Source organism: Schistocerca gregaria, chromosome X (genome assembly GCF_023897955.1).
Source record: "Schistocerca gregaria isolate iqSchGreg1 chromosome X, iqSchGreg1.2, whole genome shotgun sequence".
NCBI classification, from domain to species: Eukaryota; Metazoa; Arthropoda; class Insecta; order Orthoptera; family Acrididae; genus Schistocerca; species Schistocerca gregaria.
The window spans coordinates 806,145,898-806,157,220 of NC_064931.1; the positions used below are offsets into that span (position 1 = coordinate 806,145,898).

General features: G+C 42.9%; 1 pseudogene; it reads right to left on the minus strand.

Moving 5' to 3' along the window:
• Positions 1 to 10,721: 10,721 nt before the first annotated feature.
• Positions 10,722 to 10,839, minus strand: LOC126299949 (5S ribosomal RNA; annotated as a pseudogene).
• Positions 10,840 to 11,323: the final 484 nt, after the last annotated feature.

The following is an 11,323-nucleotide window of genomic DNA, read 5'->3' on the forward strand; positions in this document are numbered from 1 at the left end:
TTGTACCACCCACAGAGAAAAACTACGAACTACAGGAGCTCCACTAACATCATCCGACAGAGAACTAAATAAGATTTTTACAACTCTCTCTTTCGATATATCAAAGAAAATACCGTCTGTGCGCCAGCATCGAGCATATGTGGCTATCCTATTAAATATACAGATATTGGTCCATTGGAGCAGGTGGCCAGTGATCGAAGTCGCCTGCACAGATCAGTGTAAATTTTCATCGCCTGTACTGTAAGAGGCACAGACTATCAGTCGCAAGATGGGCCCCCTGTTTGGTAGTTTCATACATTGCTTTTTTTCTGCTGTAACATGCCCTGTACACAGCCATACATTTCATTTTCTCCACCACGACTTCGGGGTGTGTGTCATGTTCTAAACTGACATTAGCACTTTCTGATTCATTGGCTCAAAACTGGACAATGCACAGTGTAAATCATGCTGCTGCTGCTGGTGCACTCAGGCTTACAAGCACTTCCACGATTGCGACTACAGCCGCGGCGGAAACTGACATATTTACGTAGGCACCGGCAGTGTACCTGGGCATGGGGAGCTCCACGTGTGGGCCTCGGGACAGGAGCATGTGGGGATGTGCGAGTGTTTCCAGCTGTCTCTGACATCGAGCCCTTACATCTTATTGCTATGGACTGGATGGTGGTTTAAGCGTGTTGTGTTTAGTGCTCCTCAACACATCAAATGGCTCTGAGCACTATGGGACTTAACATCTTAGGTCATCAGTCCCCGAGAACTTAGAACTACTTAAACCTAACTAACCTAAGGACATAACTCACATCCATGCCCGAGGCAAGATTCGAACCTGCGATCATAGCAGTCCCGCGGTTCCGGACTGCAGCGCCTAGAACCGCACGGCCACCGCGGCCGGCTCTCAACACATCCCAGTAGATTCTGTCTTGCAGTGGTATTTTCCGTTGTCTCTATTCCATCACGCAGCAGAACCTCCCATCCTCCTTCCGAATGTAGTGGAGAGAATCAATTTAGTAAATCTGTAAGTACTATAGACGTACTAAACTGATATAAAAACCCAATCGCGACGTCAAATTCCCGACTGATCAGTCTATTATTTCTGATAGTTGTATTGCGTGCATGCACGTGTTTAGTGTGGGCGGTGATGGAGGGCGCAGTTGTGGGTCTCCCTCCCCCAGCTGGTGCTGATGTGGGTGACCCCGCAGTTTGCTGATGGTGAGCGCCTTGCGATCGATAGCTTGTGTGGTCGTCAGGATTTTTTTCCCTAGATATATTTAGTGAAAAAGTTGTGGTGGAGGACAGTGCGTACAAGACCTCAGATGTATTTTGCAGTATGATATATTTGTGACAGAAATTTCATTACTTGATTTGCATAATATTTGTGTGTGATACTCAAAAGTTGAAAATATGTTTTATTACGAAGAAGTATCATTGTAAAGTTATCCATTCGACTCCTGTAAATTGTTAAACAATTAATTTGACAGGGTAGCACAAATGGATCATTTCATTCTACTTTTGTTATCGAAATTGCGTCAGCTTTTCCTTGTGTCTAGCATTAGGCAATAGGAATACAGTATTCTGAGGAGAGATGAAAACCTCAATCTTCGCGTTTGAAGACGTTATTGCACACAGAGAAGCATGGAGTGACTTCTTGGCAGCGACGGAGGGAGGACGCGAGTCTGGAATTTGCTGATCAACAGAATGCTGCCACTTGAAGCTTTGTTTGGAGGCCATGAAACCAAAAAAGGCCGATATCCTCTCCATGGTTGGTCGTATTTAGTAACGTGATCTGTAATTAGGACATGGGGCTATTTTGGCTTTCTTGGGGATTAAGAATCATGAAAGAAGGTTGTATTCACGGAAGAACCCTGGAGATACTAAAAGGTATCAGATAGATTATATAATGGTCAGACAGAGATTTAGGAACCAGGTTTTAAAATGTAAGACATTTCCAGGGGCAGATGAGGACTCTGACCACAATCTATTGGTTACGAACTGTAGATTAAAACTGAAGAAACTGCAAAAAGGTGAGAATTTAAGGAGATAGGACCTGGATAAACTGAAAGAATCAGAGGTTGTACAGAGTTTCAGGGAGAGCATAAGGGAACAATTGAAAAAAATGGGGGAAAGAAATACAGTAGAAGAATGCGTAGCTTTGAGGGATGAAATTGTGAAGGCAGCAGAGGATCAAATAGGTAAAAAGACGGGGGCTAGTAGAAACCCTTGGATAACACAAGAAATGTTGAATTTAATTGATGAAAGGAGAAAATATAAAAATGCAGTAAATGAAGCAGGCAAAAAGGAATACAAAAGTCTCAAAAATGAGATCGACAGGAAGTGCAAACTGGCTAAGCAGGGATGGCTAGAGGACAAATGTAAGGATGTAGAGGCTTATCTCACTAGGGGTAAGATTGATACTGCCTAGAGGAAAATTAAAGAGACCTTTGGAGAAAGGAGAACCACTTGCATGAATATCAAGAGCTCAGATGGAAACCCAGTTCTAAGCAAAGAAGGGAAAGTAGAAAGGTGGAAGGAGTATATAGAAGGTCTATACAATGGCGATGTACTTGAGGGCAATGCTATAGAAATGGAAGAGGATGTAGATGAAGATGAAATGGGAGATATGAATACTGCGCGAATAGTTTGAAAGAACACTGAAAGACCTAAGTCGAAACAAGGCCCCGGAGTAGACAACATTCCATTAGAATTACTGACAGGCTTGGGAGAGCCAGTCCTGAAAAAACTCTACCATCTGGTGAGCAATATGTATGAGACAGGCGAAATACCCTCAGATTTCAAGAAGAATATGATAATTCCAATCCCAAAGAAAGCAGGTGTTGACAGATGTGAAAATTACCGAACTATCAGTTTAATAAGTCACAGCTGCAAAATACTAATGCGAATTCTTTACAGACGAATGTAAAACTGATAGAAGCCGACTTTAGGGAAGATCAGTTTGGATTCCGTAGAAATGTTAGAACACGTGAGGCAACGCTGACCATTCGACTTATCTTAGAAGAAAGATTAACGAAAGGCAAACCTACGTTTCTAGCATTTGTAGACTTAGAAAAAGCTTTTGACAATGTTGATTGAAATACTCTCTTTCCAATCCTGAAGGTGGCAGGGGTAAAATACAGAGAGCGAAAGGCTAATTACAATTTGTACAGAAAGTAGATGTCAGTTAGAAGAGTCGAGGGGTATGAAAGGGAAGCAGTGGTTGGGAAGGGAGTGAGACAGGGTTGCAGCCTCTCCCCAATGTTATTCAATCTGTATATTGAGCAAGCAGTAAAGGAAACAAAAGAAAAATTCGGAATACGTATTAAAGTCCATGGAGAAGAAATAAAAACTTTGAGGTCCGCCGATGACATTGTAATTCTGTCAGAGACAGCAAAGGACTTGGAAGATAAGTTGAACGGAATGGACACTGTCTTGAAAGGAGGATATAAGATGAACATCGACAAAAGCAAAACGAGGATCATGGAATGTAGTCGAATTAAGTCGGGTGATGCTGAGGGAATTAGATTATGAAATGAGACACTTAAAGTAGTAAAGGAGTTTTGCTTTTTGGGGAGCAAAATAACTGATGATGGTCGAAGTAGAGAGGATATCAACTGTAGAATGGCAATGGCAAGAAAGAAGAAAAATTTTTTAACATCAAGTATAGATTTAAATGTCAGGAAGTCGTTTCTGAAAGTATTTGTATGGATTGTAGCCATGTATGGAAGTGAAAAGTGGACGATAAAATGATTAGACAAGAAAAGAATAGAAGATTTCGAAATGTGGTGCTACAGAAGAATGCTGAAGATTAGATGGGTAGATCACATAACTAATGAGGAGGTATTGAGTAGAATTGGGGAGAAGAGGAGCTTGTGGCACAACTTGACTAGAAGAAGGGATCGGTTGGTAGGACATGTTCTGAGACATCGAGGGATCACCAATTTAGTATTGAAGGGCAGCGCGGAGGGTAAAAATCGTAGAGGGAGACCAAGAGATGAATACACTAACCAGATTCAGCAGTATGTAGGCTGCAGTAGGTACTGGGAGATGAAGAAGCTTGCACAGGATAGAGTAACATGGAGAGCTGCATCAAACCAGTCTCAGGACTTAAGACCACAACAACAACAACAGTTGCTCCCTGACTATAGTCACACATTTGGGAGAGCCCAAACGGTGGCAACTACATCACACATCATTCCATTCCCTTGTGATTATAGTTATTATGTCATGGGAAGGAAGGGGGGGGAGTGCAGTCACCATGTCTGTCCAAGTGGGGGAACCCCCCTCCTGCAAGCTGATTAAACAGAGAATACGTATCAATATATTATTTACTTTGATTTGAATTTCGTGTCATGAGATCCATCTTCTCCAACACAGAGTGAGGGAGGGGTGATGGCAGTGTGTACTAGCTCAGTAGATCCCTTCATGTCAAGGTGATTGCACACATGAAAATTTTTCAATAAAACGACACCTTCAATCTACCACAGTTTAATTATGTAATTAGGCTATATAGTTGCTGGATGTGAGCTTTTCTCAACAAATAAAAGTGAGATCCAGCCTTTGCAACCTGAATTTTATAAATGAACAGTATATCCTATGCTATATAAGTGAATATCTTGTTTTGATAGTCTTTCTCTCTATCATAGGAAGCAGATTGGGAAATTTGTGTTGAGGTCCTATGGGACCTATCTGCTGAGGTCATCGGCCCCTAAGCTTACACACTACTTAATCTAACTTAGCTTGTTTACACTAAGAACAACACACGCCCATACCCAAGGGAAGACTCGAACCTCTGCCAGGGGGGAGGAGGGGGGAGCGGGGGCGAGCTGTATGAACTGTGACATGACGCTCCAGACTGCTCGGCTGCCCCGCGTGGCTGACAGGCATCACCTTCGAGCACATGGCGGAATCCATTCTCAGTTAGAAATTGGCCTTGCAAGGATGGCACCTTGCGTGCTTCAGTATTGCGCAGTGGTTTACTGGGTAAACGCTGGTTTGTTTGCAGTTCAGTCTGACCGCAAGCGACGGCGCGCGCAAGCCCGGCAGTGGCACATTACAAAGGGGGAAATAGAGAAAGAGCACGTGTTTCGACGGGAATTTCTTGGAAGCTTTTGTTCAAGGATTAGCGTGACATCAGGTCTGTCAGTCGTGGGGCCCGAGCGGACACCTGCACATGATGTGGACACTGCAATCGATTTCCAAACAACCGTCAAATTCTTCACGTAAATAAATAAACTATATTCCATTCATGCTATTCCTCACATGCTATAAATTGTTCAATAATCCAAACAGTGTCTAAATTTTTAAGCAATATTCCATACGCTGTAATCGATTTCCGACCAAATTCCTTAAAATAAATAAATAAACTTTATTGTCTAAATTGTTTAAATAATAATCCATCCACTGCAATCGGTTTCTCTCCAAATGGTCGATCAACTGAGTCATTTTCCCGCCAATTTCCTGGAGGGATAGGGGAGTGAGAGAGCTGGGGTTTCCAGACAGTAGATTTAATTAATTGATCGATAATTAATTAGTCAATCAAATTTATATCAAAAGTGTTCTTTTATCGGCAAGGAGAGTTCCCTAAAGGAATGGGGAGGACGAGATGTAGGGACAGGAGGAGGAAGGGAAAGGGTAGGGGTACAATAGGTTAAGTATGTTTCAATCGAAATGAAGGATTATCCTCAGGGGATCATAACGTGTCAATCAAAAGGATACATTATCCTCAAAAGGTCTTAATCCGCTTAGCAGAACAATAGGTTAAGGACCTGCCAATCAAAAGACAACAATAGGTATGCCCCTGAATGTACACCTGCCCCTGATGTCGCCTTTGTCCCACTACTGGTGGGTTGGTGACAATGCAACAGTATTTAAAATACTCTCTTGCCTGCCTGCTTGGTCTGGTCCATGACCAGTCGTGTCCACTAGTTCCTCCCTTTGGCGACGCAATGCCTCTGAATTTAACTGTGGCAGCCTCCTCGTGCTGTAGCTTGTTTGAGTTTAGCGTTCCCCTTAGGTTAGCTTTTGGAGAGATAAAACCTCCACAGGTGACTGGAAACAATCTTTTCTATCGAAGGTTTTCTCCTAACCCCACCAGAAGGCCCGCTTCCCCCTCATTTTTGCATCCTCACCCACTCCAACACGTGCACTTTTAGAAAGTCACAACTTTTATACTTAAAGAATCTTCAGTAGCAGGGTTATACCATCTATTTGAAATAACTCTTATGTGTTTCCACGGCATACAATGATGAATAAAAATATTATGACCCACTGCTTAACAGCGCTTTGGTCCACCTTTGGAACACAATACAGCAGCAATTCTCCATGGATCAGTGGAAATCTGTCGCCTGGTAGAATGAATCACGTTCCTTGTTGCACCAGGTCCATAATCACGCCTGGATACGCTATCATCCAGACGTACAGTTGCTCTAAACATACTCCACGCCATGGACGCAGGCCAGTGGGAGTAGTACTGTGCTTGGGGGATGTTACCTGAGCTTCCATGGGACTTGTACTAGTAATCGAAGGCATCATGAGAGCCGTGGTCTACGAGAATATTATTGTGGACCCTCCAAAAAATGCTTCAAATGGCTATAAGGACTGCGGGACTTTACGTCTGAGGTCATCTGTCCCTAATACTTAGAACTATTTAAATCTAACTAACCTAAGGACATCACACACATCCATGCCCAAGGCAGGATTCGAACCTGGACCCTTCAAGCTTGTGTCTTCCCTGACTGCCATGGCATCTTCCAGCAATCCAGAACTGTTCTACTGTGTTTTGATGAGCACAAAAGGGAACTCATCTTTCCTTACCGCATCACACGTCCGCAGTGCCACCACACAGCATTCAATCTCGTGATGGGCAGAAGGCATTATGTTCAGGCTCTCCTCCAAAAATACCTGTACTAAAAATAATGACAAATATAGCTGTCACTACAAAAAATATTATCATTATAAAATATTGCCTAAGACTGTTTTAAATGGTTAATGTGACCACTGGGGAAACATTGGCCAACAGCTAAAGTAACCCCAGAAACACAGTAGTTGCAAAGATGGATTCAAAATACGTTCAATTATTATAAAGCAGATATGGATAACGTGGTAACACAAATAAAGAATTTTTTGTGAAGCTTTATTTCAAATTTTGTAGCTTACTTTTGGTTCACACTTGGAACACCATTTAGAAATATTGCAACCATCTCTTTGTGGCACCTGTTTTTTATATTTTCGTTTTTGTAATGTTCATTTGTCAATTTTCACAAAGTATTTCATGGTACAACTGCACACGTTTATCTATGTGGTTATTAGTCCACCCCCTCCATTTTATTTGTAGCAACTAAAACTTGCTGTCACCTGCAAACCACTCATTCGTCAGTGGCGAATTCTGAGTTATACCTACATTTCTCTTGTTGCAATGTACAGATCTGCTCCTTTCCACAAAACAACGTGGAGTTTACAGAATGTCACCTCGCTAACATCTTAATGCGGTTGCATTTGCTACAGCATCCTAAAGCAGTAACTTATTAAATGAGGAACTGCGGACAGCTCAGGTCAAAAGCTTATGTAAAAGTACATTCTTGGTGTAAAAATAAAAGTATAATTTCTTCACTTATCTTGTTGCAAAGTGGCACTAATTCTTGTGTCGTCAGGTACCCATGACTTAAAAAATTACATCATTCTCTACGAAAAGTGTACACTTCCTCATATTTCGTGGCAGATAATAAAGTTTTGCATGTTACCATACGGCAAAAGACTCTCCTCTTTGTATGCTATCATTTGTCAAAATGTTGTTTCAGTATCTTGAGCCCTTTTTTTGAGATATGAGGGAAGACATGGATATTTCATTCTCACATAGACAGGAGTGAAGGTGAACACTCTGTATACAATCAGTTTTCTCGAGACTGAAATTAGATATTAGAGTCCTCACAAGTTTAAAGAAAAATTCAATATGTTAGCTAAATTTCATACACAGAAATATATGGTCTAATATGCATCAAACACAAATTCATAGCGACCCCAATTTTTCATTTCAATGCACTAAAATTTCATGCAGTCTTTACTTCTATATGGAATATCATGATTACTATGACTATTACTGAAATGATAGCACTTCATCATGAAACTGACATATAAATCTACAATTAACATAAAAACCAATTTCTCCTTACCAAATAATGTCTTTAAATTTGGGTGAGAAAGACTGCAGGATAGTCAATATAAGTGGGCTGTTCTGCAAGACTAGCATGTCAGCTACTGGATCGCCAAAAGCTTATGGACTTCCTGAGCAAGGCTCATCACAGAAATCTAGATGCGTGTGCTCAGCTAAGAAATAGGAAGTAGTACAGTAATGGTGGTACTGGTGCATGTTTCTAGTGTAGGTTGCATACATTCAGAGGCAAACTCGATCGATTTATGAACCCCACTCATCCCATAACTTACTGTTACACTAACTGATTTCTGAACCCCTGAAGGTTGATTTATGATGCCCTGTGGCTAATCTGTCCTTCTGAGAAACCCCCCTCCACCACCTCCCACTCCTCCTCCCCACCCCTTTGGGAAATCCCAGCCCCCCTCCCTGTCGCTGATACAATCACATTTTCGATATCAGGTTAATTGACTAATTAATTAGACTGATCAATTAATTACTACTTCCCTCTCCTGGGGAATCCCTCAGCTCTCACTTCCCCTCCCCAGCTCCCCACCCAGAAAAAAATTGGCAGGAAAATCGCTCAGTCTGTGCAGAGCCGTTGGTGGGCAAGGTGCAAGTATTACCTTGTCCCACAACTACATGTCCTGATTATACGACTACACTGCTGCAGATTAGAGTTGTTGTCTTGTCAGAAAATTTTCACATGTGTGCTCACTTTGGACTGCGGGTCTCTCCCTCCCTCTCTCTCTCTCTCTCTCTCTCTCTCTCTCTCTATCTCTCTCTCTCCTCCTTTGGCAGGAAGTCCATTAAGCTGCAGGTAGCTGAGAATTTCAAATTTCAGTTCAGTTGTATATCATGACATTAAACAGTCTATGGAGGAGTTGGGCTGATGCATGTGCTAACAGTACCAATATTGGAAACAATAAACTGGCGATCGGGAATTTGATGTTGCAATTGATTTTTTAGAGCGCTATATGATCCCTAAGTTGGTTCACTCAACTCACCAGAACTAAGATTCAGGAGGAGGAGGAGGAGATGGTGGAGGAGGGAGGCTCCAGCACATTATAGGATAGTAAAGACAATGAATAGCACTCCCAACTTTCTGCTGCAAGACAGAATCGAATGGACTGTATTTAGAAGCAGTAGCCGGCCAGGGTGGCCGAGCGGTTGTAGGCACTACAGTCTGGAACCGCGCGGCCGCTACAGTCGCAGGTTCGAATCCTTCCTCAATCATGGATGTGTGTGATGTCCTTAGGTTAGTTAGGTTTAAGTAGTTCTAAGTTCTAGGAGACTGATGACCTCAGCAGTTAAGTCCCATAGTGCCCAGAGCCATTTGAACCATTTTTGAGAAGCTGTAAACACTACACCCTTAAACCACTTTCTGTCCCATAGTAGTAGTTGCCCCAGACCAGATGTCTCGTCCCATTAGCACTGGTTGCCGCTATGGATGCAATGATCGTGCCAGGTCTGCAGCCAGACCCACTGGAGAGGACTGCCTGGTCATGGAGGGTGTCCAGGGTGACCAGAGTGATGGGAATTTGTATGTTATCAATACATCCATCGCCAACTCTTGTCAATGATCGATATTGAATCTATTCAAATATAAAAATTGAGAATACTCGCAACAGACGTGATTATGAAGGTTGCCCAACACATACTGAGTATTAGTTCGCTATTCACCAGCCGAGAGGGCGACGCAGTTAGGTCAACTGCATCCTTGTTACCCGCCTGACTGGCTCGTGAGACTCAGCGATGGCTTGCTGCTTAAGCTCCAAAATGTAAATTCTTGCCAGTCACCAGCTACTCTCCCATGCTCCCGCACAGATGGCAGAGTCATCCTAGGAATCCAGCCACATATTTATCAATGTAATTATAACTAAATACTACAATTGCAGCCCCAGTCTGGTGCCATTAGACAATGAGCAAAGTATCGGAAATACCTCCTCTTGATGGTCGTGCCTCTGCAAATATCAATTACCCATGTAAATCTATGTGCTTCCTTTGAATGGACATAATTTTTCATGTAAGATCTTTCATCTCCCTTATGGCTATCGATCCACTGAAATCGCAGTTTTCCACATCAAATCCATAACACCCTTACGACTGCACATAGTCATTTCCTTCGCACATGCAAGAACACTGACCACAGTAACTTTACACTCCAACACATACTTCATAAGCCTGCTGATCACAGCGAATATATCACATACCCCCTACTAAGTATAATACTTCGCCAAAAACTGAATGCTGGTGGCACCAAACAATGATGAGGGAAAATTCCGGGATAGATTGACATGCTCCATTTGTCTTTCTTCCGAGTGGTGCCAGCGTGTCTTAGGAAGAGAGGCGTAATCGTCTCATAAACTAAAGAAAACTCCCCCCGAACAGCCCATGACGGCCCAACGGTACCGATCGGCCGCCATGTCATCCTCAACCTACAGGCGTCACTGGATACGGATATGAAGGGCACGTGATCAGTACACCACTCTCCCGGTCATATGCCAGTTTCCGAGACTGGAGTCGCTACTTCTCAATCGAGTAGCTCCTCAGTTTGCCTCACAAGGGCTGAGCGCAACCCGCTTGCCAACAGCGCTCGGCAGACCAGATGGTCACCCATCCAAGTACTAGCCCAGCCCGACAGTGCTTAACATCGGTGATCTGACGAAAACCGGTGTTACCAGTGCGGCAAGACCGTTGGATAATCGCCTTATAAGCGACCAGCTATTAAAAACACGATCGCAACGACTATGTTATTGTCACCCTGCATAGAAAGCAGTCTTCGCTCTACAGACACACACAAGTATCGTTAACGATATCCAAGTTAAAAAGTATACATGCTTTATAAACTGAGGTTTGGTAATGCTTCCAGATGAAGTAGTCTTCGACAAAAATAGCCACGATGCTGAAAATAGACGGTGATTGCTGGGGTGTGTGTTTACAGACCGAAAGTGCAGGTGCACGTCACCAGCGGTGTAAGCTTGTAACAAAATCATCACTCCCACGGATTTTGGAAAGTGAATCGGGTAAGGAACGTGGTACTAAGTCGATATTTGCAACCCCCTCATTCTGCTGTTAGATCTTTGTCACGCTAACAAACAGTATTTGTAGCGCATTCTACCTCGATGCCATATAGACAGTGTAACAGAGGTTTTGCGATAGATCCATGGGGTCAGAGGCGAATTA